The sequence below is a fragment of the Mirounga angustirostris genome, unplaced genomic scaffold, assembly GCF_029215605.1.
Source record: "Mirounga angustirostris isolate CCGP_5_RB_7025 unplaced genomic scaffold, mMirAng1.0.hap1 SCAF_9, whole genome shotgun sequence".
Taxonomy (NCBI): domain Eukaryota; kingdom Metazoa; phylum Chordata; class Mammalia; order Carnivora; family Phocidae; genus Mirounga; species Mirounga angustirostris.
Window position 1 is genome coordinate 85,417,204 of NW_026991717.1, and position 12,123 is coordinate 85,429,326.

At 32.7% G+C, this 12,123-nt stretch overlaps 1 protein-coding gene and 1 non-coding gene across 9 annotated transcripts in view; both read left to right on the forward strand.

Annotated features, from left to right (window-relative positions):
- MIPOL1 (mirror-image polydactyly 1) overlaps window positions 1-12,123 on the forward strand; it is a 318,590-nt gene that overhangs the window by 66,982 nt on the left and 239,485 nt on the right. Inside the window, exon 4 of one of the 8 annotated variants that reach the window (XM_064570968.1) lies at window positions 5,567-5,673. The exons of the other annotated variants lie outside the window; for them this stretch is intronic. The gene's annotated coding sequence lies outside the window, so the exon portion shown is untranslated. The remainder of the gene's footprint in view (window positions 1-5,566; window positions 5,674-12,123) is intronic. 8 annotated transcript variants of the gene reach the window in all.
- On the forward strand, window positions 6,959-7,116 carry LOC123862607 (small nucleolar RNA SNORA62/SNORA6 family). The gene has a single exon (XR_006795302.1). It is a non-coding gene; the product is annotated as a small nucleolar RNA SNORA62/SNORA6 family (small nucleolar RNA).

Genomic DNA, 12,123 nt, shown 5'->3' on the forward strand with positions numbered 1-12,123 from the left:
CACACACACAGGGAAAGACACACACATGTGGATACAAACACACTGGAGATGCACAGAGGAAGATAGAGTAAAAGAACACAGTAGAAAGAGACAGAGACATACAGTGAGAGAGACAGGGAAAAACATACATATACACACACAGGAAAAAAGACACAGTAAAAGAAGATAGATATACACAGAGAGAGACGCACATATACATGGAGAGAGACAGATGCACTCAGAGAAACAGACCAAGACACATTCGGATACAGAGACATATGTGGAGACAGGTGCACACCAAAAGATGCACTCAGAAAGAGACACCCACAGAGAGATGGAGTCAGAGGGGGCCAGAGGTAGAGCGACAGAGACACACAGAGATGTACAGAAGGATACAGAGAAAGATACTCCCAGATAGAGACAGAGAGAGACATGAAGACAGAATCCCAGGCAAGGAGAGAGACAGAAAGAAGATGCACGGGCAAAGGGAGAGAACAGCCAGAGATGGAAACACAGTTTAAAAGACACAGACTGAGAGATGGCCTGAAAAGCAGAGGGAGGCAATGGATAGATAGACAGACAGACACACGTAGGTAAGCAGGGCAGGCAGGTAGGGCACTTCTGTCTCCCTATAGAGCAAGATACAGAGAGCCATAAAGAGAGAGGTTTAAAAAATGTTAGGTTGTTTTAATTTGAGGTCTCTTAGAGTAAAATGTTGCAAATTTGGAATCCCTAGGAAACTAATCATTCTGAATATAGTGTTGCATATAATCGAAGGCTTAAATCTCTGTGTACATTGTTTTTGGTTCCTCTAAATTTTAGATTATTACCGAAATACTGCACACATCTCTCCCTTTTTTGATTTCCCCCTCCCCCAACAGGGTTCTTCTTCCACCATATATCAACCACACGGTTACCTTTCTCAGAAGGTTAAAGGCCATTTTGGGGTACTATTCTATCATCATTTTATTAAATTAGTTAATAGTTACACATTCTTTTGAATTATAGGAAGATGCTCTGCTTTCTGAGTATACTTTTTTTTTTCCAATTTCTGCATTTGTTTTTGATTTCCATACTGTTATAAATTTTTTTTTGCAGTTTCTGCCTACCATTAGCAAGCTTTCTCTTCTAATTTGTGATTCTAGGCTGCTTGTTATGAGTTTAGAATACAGGTAACTGATTGAATTACATACAAAGTAATAGCAAGTAATATCTGAGTAAGGTAGTTTATAGGTATTTAATTCAAAGTTTATGGTTTTAGTGAATGGGCTTTATGACACTTAATTTCCGTCTGCTTTCTTTATATTCAAGTTTGTGCTGGTGTGAAGCTGGGAACTAATTTTTTGTAGCTGTTTTTATTCATTTATGCAAATAAACAAGCAACATTCTTCTTTTCAAGGGCTCAAAGCAGTTTTACTCAATTTATGTACAATAATAAGAAAAGAGGAAGTAAATAGTGATGCCCCTGTTATTTATGTTCCCTATTCAGAGGTCACATTGCTGTGGAAGTCATGTTGTTCAAATTATAGACAAAAGGATCTCTACGGAACCAAAGGAATTATTTTTAATATATCTAAAGCTACAGGCTGTGGAGGAAATACTTCTCGTAAGTGTAGAATAACCAGGAAAGAAGTTAAGGAAGGGAGCTGCTGAAGCTCTAGGACACTTACAGAAAGGAAGGTTTTAGGGCTAAAGACATAGATGCATAAATAGTTTGCAGAAGGCACAGACTACAATAGACGTGACTGAAACATCATTAAGAAAATTTGCATTTTTAGAGACTTTTTTTTGTTTTACATCAGAAATAGGAATAAGACATTCCTTTATATAAAGGGCCTGTTAATGAAACATTGAGAAATAAAATTAAATAGGTAAATGTATCTTTTGAGTTTTGTGATATAATTGATATGTTTAAAATCTCACATGGTCATTGTCTTGCCATCAAGGTTTGCAGGATTTATCTTAAAACACAAATTGCTTCAAAGCTCTGTCTTAAACTCATATTCATAGTCTGCTTGGGTAATTAGTTATTTTAATTCATATTATTTTACTTATTTTTTTAAAGAAATGGAGCTAACTAAAAACTTGTATTATACAGACAGGCCTTTGTGTCACCTTACACATTTTATTATGAGGAGTGCTAAAGTGGCTCTTCTTTTCCTAGCTTTATTGTAGAAACATTGCTGAAATATTTGAAGTCCGAGTTGATGAGGTATATAATGTGAACAGACATAACTGTTTACTTTTTGTTTTGTTTTTGTCATTATTTACAGTTCAGAAAATGTAAAGCTGTGATTGGTAGGTAGGCTGGGTGAGGGCATCTACAAAATGTGTCCAGGTTTCTTGAAGAGTTGTTTTTACTCTAAGTGGAGAACATTTGAAGTTGTTGGAAGCAATATGTGAGTGAATGAACATGTGTTGCCAAGTGAGCATTGGTAACATCTTCTGGTTTCTTAAGAAGTAAATGATGTTTTTTGCCCTTTTGTGAAAACTTTGTCAGGGTTTTTCTTGTTTCTGCTTTTTCAGAAAAAAGAAATGAAATGTTATAATCAAAGGATGTATGTAAAGTTAGCCCCCCAGAGTGAGTTGTTATGTGATTGGTTGTTGAGCCCTTTTAAGCATTTACTTATTTATTTACTTAACTAGGTAAGAAAAAAGGCATGAGGATCAGAAGTCTCTGTAATTTTTTGGAATAGTATGATAAATTTCGGGATATCTCTATTAAATTTTGGTGATTTTTATTAAACTAGCAGACACATGGTTTAGTTGTTTATTTATAATGCACAACAGTCCACTGAAAATACATATTTATAAACAAACATGTCTGCCATAAGTATACATATCTACAATAATATAGGGAAAAATGACGTCCAGATGCCATTTAAATTTAGAATATGGTGAAACTTATTTAAATTTAGAACCTTTAGGGGTCAGTGTTCCCTAAGAAAGGTTAAGAAAGGTTACTGTGCCTACCCAAATTAAATATTAAGTCTAATGTATTTTAAATATTTCTTACCAAATGAAGGCAAGAAATGGTAAGAATCATATAGCTTGAAGAAGCTTCAGACAAAAACCTTTGAATTTTACGAATGATTATGATATATGATTTTTAGGTTTACTATTTTAGGGAATTGTATTTAATATGTAGTTTATACATAGTTATTTTTACTTACATATATTATCTCAATTTAGATATGATTCGTGTGTTTTTAAACTATTTTCTTTTAAGCTTACAAAGCGAACATGATTCTAAATCTGTACTCATTTGAAACTTGAAATGAAAAACCACTGCTAGAAGTGCCTCAAGTCCTTTCATATTATAGTTTACTGGAGGCTAGCAAATATTTTAAAAATCTTAACTTACTGAATTTAAGTAAAAAACAACTGTCTTCTTTACTTTAGAATTAGACTAACAATTATCTTTTATAACCATGATTCTGATGGTTTTTCTACTAAGCAAAATAAATAGCTAAAACCCAGCGAAAGGTAACTCGTCAGCGATTTGTTAGTTTCCTATTGAGTCAGAATACTGTTTATTTTTGCTTGGCATTTGGAACCTGTGTGCCACCATCAGCCTCTTTTATTATTGGTTCATCTATCTTTCTGTCTTTTCACAAAGTATGTATTCTTTTTACCTTTTGTCCATCTGTTATTCTGTAATTGAATTATATCTAAAACTGTTGCATGGTTTGCAAGCATTTTATAAGGGGAGACATCTTTAGAAATGCTATAGAAAAACATCTACCATGCTTTTAAATGTCTGATCATTGTGACTAAAATATGAGTGTAGAATCTCACGTCATTTTCAAAAACTTTCTTTTTAAAGCAGAGAAGAAGAAAATGAATGGTGAGTTGCATAGAATGGCCATCCATTTCTACCAGCAAGATAGCTGGTAGAAAAAAAGAGATTCCTAGGCATTATGATTAGACACTGCTTGAAATTGAGCATTTTGAAATCTAGATAATTAATCATTCCCTGCTAAATTCCAGGATTTGAATTATATTTAATAAGTGGCTTTCTATTAAGTAATGATATATTCTCCTTAAAAAGTATTGCAATATGTTTTTGTTTGTTTCATAGCAGAAGGTGAATTTTACTGGAGAACCAGTGCATTTAATAATTTCAATACAATGTTAAAGTAGAAAGAACATAGGTTTTGGAGCTAGCCATAATTTTAAGCCTGAGTTGTCTTATGTATGGACTAGGGAGATAATTCCTTTAGGACTGTTTTGGAGATTAGGGATTGTGTATGTAAAGCCCACTATAACACCTGGAAAAGGAGATGAGTTTATATAATCTGTATTTCACGTACCAGAATAATTCTTCTCACTAGTATGGTGGTGATAATGGTTTTTTACAGATGCTTTAAAAAAAAGAAAAAAAGGAAAGAAAAGATTGTTAACATATTTTACAGGATCTAAATAAATGGTGGTTTTGGTTGTCATTTCTCTTCTACCCAGCTGTGAAAGGTAGGTCTATAAAAGAGTTTCAGAACTATTAAGAAACAGAAACAAAAGTATTTGAAATGGTTATTATTAGTTTTATAAAATATTCTTTTCAAATATAATGTTCACAATACCATTAGAAGCTTGATTTTTTCAACGTAGCATAGCTTGTATTTGGTATGTTTATATTTGTTAGAATAGAATATAAAATCAATAATATTTATTTAGGGTAGAGTCTAATTTTGTATTGAAATCCCAATTGCAATAAAAATCTTCAGACGAGTGGCACCGCACAATGTACCTTTCGTTTCCTTTTGGCAAGTGTGAATTTAAAAATGCATTTTTTATTTTCCATATGCCATATAAGGGTTAAAAAAGAACATGTCCTGGGTCTGATTAAACTTACTATTTATCTCTATAGGACCTAACTTAGTAGGGTGGTGGTGGCTTCTCACACATGGCCATCTAGAATATTTGGGAGAGTGGTTCTAGCACTACTGGCAGCTAGTCAACAAGGATTGATTCATTTACAGAGGAAATGCTAAGGCTACTCTTAAAAGAATGATAGAGGCTATACTCTTTCATAAAAAAATAAATTTCTCTTACTTTAAATAACTTCATTAAAATAAATGGGATCCTTTGTGTCTTTATTTTTAAGTTTGATGTGAATGATTCCATTAACTACTGTTGGCCTCAGTTGCAGAATGGAATGAAAAATAAATTTACAAGGGCAACTTAAAGTTTTCTAACTGGTTATAAAGTTTATGAGCTGTGTTTTGAGATTCATTGTTTCTGATATGAATAATTCACATTTGTGAATTTATGCCATAAATTGTATTTTTCCCCTTTATTTTTTGGTAATTTTTAAATAGACTTTATTTTGTAGAGAAGCTTGAGGTTCACAACAAAATTGAGAGGAAAGTCCAGAGTTCCCACTATACTCCCTACTCCTTAACCCCCTCCCCCCCACAACACACACACACACACGCGCGCACACACACACACAACCTTTCCCACCATCAACATCCCCACCATAGTGGAACATTTGCTACAGTTGATGAACCTACGTATAAATTCTGAATAAGGGAAAAAGTTTGCGGGGTAATAGAAGTCTCACCTTGTTTTTTTGTTTTTATTCAAGTGTTTTAAATCAGTTCAGGCTATACTCTTCGTGTGGAATTCTCACTACACCTTTGGTCCTTCATTTATAAAAATGATAATTATTAAGAAGAATAAACACAACAAATGGTAAATTTCTTTTTTTTTAATGTTTCATTCTCCCCCATTATTTCTGTACTATTGGTATGATCCTCTCTTTGTACAACTTGTGACTATTTCTTTGATTTAGGGAAATCCAACTCTACTTTTATGTCTTAAGTTCTATCAAATTTATTTGTGGCCATGAAAATATGAATATGTTTTTTTGAAATAGAAAAAAATACCTGAATTTTTCAAAAATTTTAAATTCTCCATCCTTAAGATTCTGAGGTCTTTGATAAAAATCCTCATCGATTTCTGGTTATGGCCCTTTCATGCTAGAGCACTTCCTAGAATACATAGTTACAACACAGATCTTAATACAGTATTATTGAATCTTTAATTTTTTTTAGAAATTAGGATTTCGTCTTATATTTAAGATAACCATTTTGGTCTCCATAGTGGCTATATTTTTCACCTTTAGTGTGATTATTATAAAGTCCTGAGTGTGCATTGGCATTTTGTTGATTTTGGAGATCTGAATCAATATACATTGGTGTATAGACTGAAATTATGGCCATTTACACAGTCGGTCCAGGTTAACTGTTTGTAGAGTAGCACTGATGTGACTCCATTTACTCACTAGGTTTGGTTATCAATAAATCTGGTAATTGAATAAAAAATTGGGGGGTCACTAAATACTCCAACTGTGTGTGTGTGTGTGTGTATGTATATATGTGTGTGTACAAAACGACCTAACATCTAGGACATTATTATCTTTTGGGGAGTAGTTTCAGATGCAGTTTTTCTTTTGTTTTTGCCTTTTGTGTTTTTTGTTTTTTCTTGGGGAATATGAAAAAGCAAACAACAAATCAGGCTACAAAATTTTGAAATTTCATAGTCTAAATGACTAAATTAAAAATACTCTAATTTATAGCTTTGGAGTAAATTCAATAATTCTTTGCCAAAGAATAAAATTGTGCTGATAGATGTAAATTAAAAGTAATTATTTTTAAAAATCCTATTTAACTTTCATTTTTAATTTTTGAGAGAGTCTAGTCTTCACCTGTGGAAACTTTTTGGTACTTTAAAATCAGCATTCTGCTAGTGGGTGAAAAGTTAAAAGTGATCAGTTCATGTTGATAAAATTATACTTGTTGAATAGATACTGAATATATTAGTTTTTGCTAATTAAGTTTTTTTTAATTAAAATTAAATTCTCTTTTTTAATGCAGTTTCACTGGCTGTACCTAGGATAATTTGACATAAGCCAAAACATAGTAATGTTTATTGATTTTGAACAATTTTAGTATAGAAATATAATCAAAATTAAGCACATGCACATTATTAGAGCTTGGAGTTGAGGCCTCTGGCTGGCTGAGGAACTGGCAAGTATAGGTAGGTAGTGTGCTACATGAGGGGCAAGTCTTTCGCTAACACCACAAGGGTCTCTGGCCCAATGAGTAGAGTTTGATAGTAATTCTTGCTACAAGTATAAAAATATATATAAATAATAAAAAAGAAAAAATTAAGCACGGTGTACCCTTATTTCTTTCTTTAGTATCTTTTTTATTTCTCCCCCCATTCAGAACTTTCAGGTTAATGTTGATCAGATTACGATAGGTGGGGTTTATTTAGCATTAGTTTTCTTGAACCAACAACATGTATTAGGGGAAATATGGTAGGAAATATAGAACAAATATTGTAATCTTCAAGGATTCAGGCTTGTGTATAAGCATTTGGAATATGGAGTGTAGAGTATTCTGGATTCTTTCCACAGATTAAGTGTAAAGAATTTATAATTGGAAAGAATTCCTATTTTAAGATTAGATGTTTTTGAATTTTTGTTAAAAAATCAGGTGTTGCAAATTTGGAGTCACTGAAGCCTTTTACACAATTGTTTTTAAGCATTTAAAGTTAATGATTTCAGTTGGGCAAATCTGATTGTTTCCTTTTAGAAATCTTCAGTGCCCATATATTATAGTCAACCAGTATAGAGTTTAAGACCAGGACAAGGCTGAATTAATCCAGGTAAGAAGACCAAAGACGAAACAAAAATTTTCATTAAAAAGCCAATACTTGATCTCCTGAGAATGCACTAGAGACTTCCTCTGCATTTTTAACAGGCTATTTGCTCTCTAAGATGTACTGTATTGGTCTTTTATTACCTTTTTTTTTTTTTTTAAGTCTCTTCCCCTTCCCCAAGTCATTTGAAATGAAAACATTAAAATTTTTTTTTTACTTTTCTCAGACTTTTTTTTTTTTGCCTCAGGTATTTAGTGCTTTTTTTAAAAAGTTACCAGTGTTAACTCTACTATGGGGCTGATGATACGATAGTATAACTGACGAACGAGGCACTAGTGTACTAGTCATGGTTGATTGATGAAATGGGAGTCCCTTACCTTTTCCTTTTATGCTTGTGTGTGTGTTTTTTTTGGGGGGGGGGAAACAAATGAATAAAATACACATCATTTGCATAGAAAGTTATGTAATGATGCCATATAGAGTATAATGATTTCCTAAAACCTTGTATTTAAAGTAACCTGAATTACAATGAGAGATAAACAGAATATTTACCCATCCCTTATGAGCTGCTGCTGATATGTAAATTTATTCTTCTACTTTGCACAAATATACTTTTGAGCTACTGCTTAAACACTTTGAGGTCCTTAGTCAAACAGTTTTAATGATGCCTCCAATATTATGAAAGTGTGACATTTGATGAATGTCTCATATAGTTTTGATATCTGGGCACATGTCAACAAAAAAAATTGAACATTGGTTTGTCATGCAACACCTAGATAATTTATAATTTTACTGTTTATATCCATCTTGACATTTTTTATCTGCCAAAGGCAGGTTTCATTTGGAATCTTAATCTGAGATTTATTTGGTGGATCTGGAAATCATAGCTAGGGTTCCCACAGGAAATGGTCCATCTACCAACAGATTAAATGGCAGTCCTGCAGTTGTTAGGGGAGCTCTGCATTTAACACACATGCATACTCATTCAGTCAGCACTGTGGAGAAAAATTAAAGTAGTAACCCAGGTTTAGGAACAATGTAGCTAAAAAGTCCCATATTTGCTGAATGACAAAGGGTTATATAGCAGCATTTCATTTTATTATTCGTGCTTGAATTTCTTGTTTGCTCTGTTGAGTCTGCTGACGAATACTAATAAATGCCTGCAACAATCCAGACGAGAGATGCCTGGCAACAAAGCTATGCGGTGGACCTCCCTGATCTTCTCCAGTTCACAACCTGACCTTTTGAAAAATTGGCTGGGCTAAGCTGCAGAATTTGGGTGTAATGGTTATTGTTAACTCCAGCTTTAGGATTTATTAATTTGTGTGATCAAGACTTACCTATACTTCAAAGTTTCAAAAGACCAAACACAATCATCCATCCATTAGAACTAACATTGTGTTTCAGTGATTTCCACTTAGTGTCTGACTGGTGATTCTTCTATTTTGTTTTTCAAATCTAAAAATGCCCTTAAATAAAATGAAAGGCACAAATGAAGAAAATCTGTTTTTTTCTCTTTATATTTGTCATTAGAAAAGTTAGCGTCCATAAGTGATTTATGAAATTGTTGAATTCGTGGACGATCGGTATGTGTTCATACTTAACAAACAAAAAATAGATAATTATGAAACCTGTTTTACTTGCAGTTGTGGAAATTTAAGACTTAACCTAGTTCGTTCATATTTTTAATTACTTTATATAAATTATTTTTACAACACAAATTGAGAAAGGCTGAAAAGGTTAGAAATGTATAGTAGGTAGCCAAATAATTCGTATCATTGAGGCAAAAAGGAATAAAGACCGCTCATGTTAGTTAATAAAATTTTAGGACGGTTTTCACAATTATTTCAACCTAGATAATATTTGTAATGGTTTAAATAGGATGATACAAGTTTTACACAGCTTTATGTGATATGCTCATAAGTTAATTAGGTAGCCCTAGCTTTAGGAGATTACACTATTATACTGTGTTCATGGTCTTCATACAGTGAAGGATGTTAAAATTTAGACTCTGAAACATTATAATAGAACTTAGTTCTTACACAGAAATATGATCTCTTCCCCAGTAGAAGGAATATTGATGTGCTCCTGACTATTCAAACTTGATCAAACAAACACTTTTTAAAATCTGGTGTAGTACCACCACTTAAAATAGCTTTTTCATAATCAAACAAATAACAAAATTCCAGTAAAATGATTTTCATGTCTAGCCAGTAGATAATTTGAAATATAATATGCAATGTCATCAATTGTCTTAATCACGGATGAAATAACCTCACCACTTCTTTTTGATATGTTATTCTAAATATGCAACCACGTATAGGAATGTAAAAGGTGTAGTTTATTTTGAGTGTTGAACCTTCATGTGCAAATGAATAAACTATGTGATACTGGCAGGTTTCGTGATTTTCCAACTTTATAAACTTTTGTAAAATCTTACTTCAATATCTGATAGTTATATTCTGCCTCTGCCGCCAATATATTTTTGACTTCTCATTATATACATTACACCTTTAATAGAACTACACAAGATGTTGTATCTGTGTGTGGCTGTGAGCACTTGAAATGTGGGCAAATATGTATGTAAACCAATGAAAATGAAAGTTATAGTTCTTCCCCTCTTCTTCTTATTGCTGTTCAAGCCAAAATATATTAAAAACTGAGAGAGTATACAGTATCCAAGTGACAAGTTTGCATTTTTACGTTACCTAATTTCTTGTGACTCCCAAATTAGAATCTCTGAAGGATAAGTGCCTGTGCACTACTAACTATAGTCCTGATTATATCTAATATTGTGCCAATAGAGTGAATGCTTAAATTATGTTGTAGAAACAGGCTATTTAAATTTCTTATTTTCTTGCTATGGGATTGAATCTACAGAAATATACTATTAAATTTTCTTTCTGTGCAATGAATTTTCTTTCAGGATCTTTTCCTAGTGTCAGGATTTCTAAATTTCGAAGTTCTGATATATGCTTTATTAAACCATTACACGTTAACTACAAGTTTTAACCTCATTAAATATTTTCTCTTTATTGTATGTTTCTCATTGAATGAACTAGCATGATACTTATTTTTATATTCATGTCTTTGGATATTTTAATAAGAAATTTTAAGTTATATTTTATTGATTGTTTTTATATTTTAATTTAAAAATCTTTTGCTTTAAAAAAAAAAAAAAAGAAACTTTTGCTTTTAGCCAAGCAGAATTTTGCAGATAATAGTAGCTAACATTTATTGAGTGTGTACTCTTTGCTAACACTTTTCCAAGAAATTATATAATTTAAATAATTTAATCCTCATAACAATCCTTTGAGATAGGTGCTGTTATTATGTACTTTTATTGGTTGGGAAATTAATGAGGTTAAGTAATTTGCTAAAGGACATACAGCCATGTGGTGGAGCCAGAATTCAAACCCTGCCGTTTGTCTTTAGCCCATGCACTGTGGTTTTGCTTGGAAGATCTAGATACACCAGTGTTCTACTTGGAAGGTCTAAACTTTTCTCTTGTACACACTCATAGTAGGTGAGACCACTCTGATATGGCACAAGTTTCTGATGTCTTTTTCTTTTATGTTTAGCAGGGGGTGGGGAAGCCCATGTATGCATCTATGTGGAAAACTAACCCTTCCCCACATAAAAAAGGAAACAGCATTATTTAGTAAAGGAAATAAATAGTATTTGTACACACACACAGATAACCTACATTTAAGTTACTTAAGGAATCAGTAGAAATTATTTGGGGCCACTAACTGATAACTGTTGTTCTGATTATATTGAAACTAATGTTTACTTAGAGAAATCCTTAATCATTGAAAAAAGACATCTTTTGTTTAAAATATGGGACTACTGTAGTAATTACATCATCACATCAAGTTTACAGTCTTATTTAGTAGCAATAAATGTCATATCATTTTGATGTTGTTACATAATGTGGTAACAGACAATATACAAAAGAAAGAAGCGATAAACATGAGATTTTTGTTCTTTTTATATTTATAAAATCACATGCTATAATATAAGTAATCATCTTTCCCCTCCAAAAAAAGAGTTTAAAGAAGTGGTGACCAATTGTGTGAGTAAGCATCAGAGAGCACATTAACAAATTGCCTCCTTTATTGTTCATCTTAGATATAAATGCCCAGAAGTAGCACCTGCATCTGAAGGTGCAAGGGATCCATTTATTTGAATGTACTTGCCTACAGTATTTCTATTGCCCTTTTTCTTTTCTGCCCCTGAGCTCTCAGGTAGTTGGCATGTTGCTATTCTGAGTAACCCTGGGAGGATCCCTGGAGACAATTCTAGCTCTACCACTCTGAAGAAACAGCTTTGTAAACAGTATTGACCCCCCCAGGGGACCATCAAATCCGTTTACACAGATACCAGTTGTCACAAACTATTTACAAAGCCAGACAGAACAGAATTTCCCAGCCTTTAAGAATCCCTATTTGATTCTAGCCACCTCCTCACTTATGT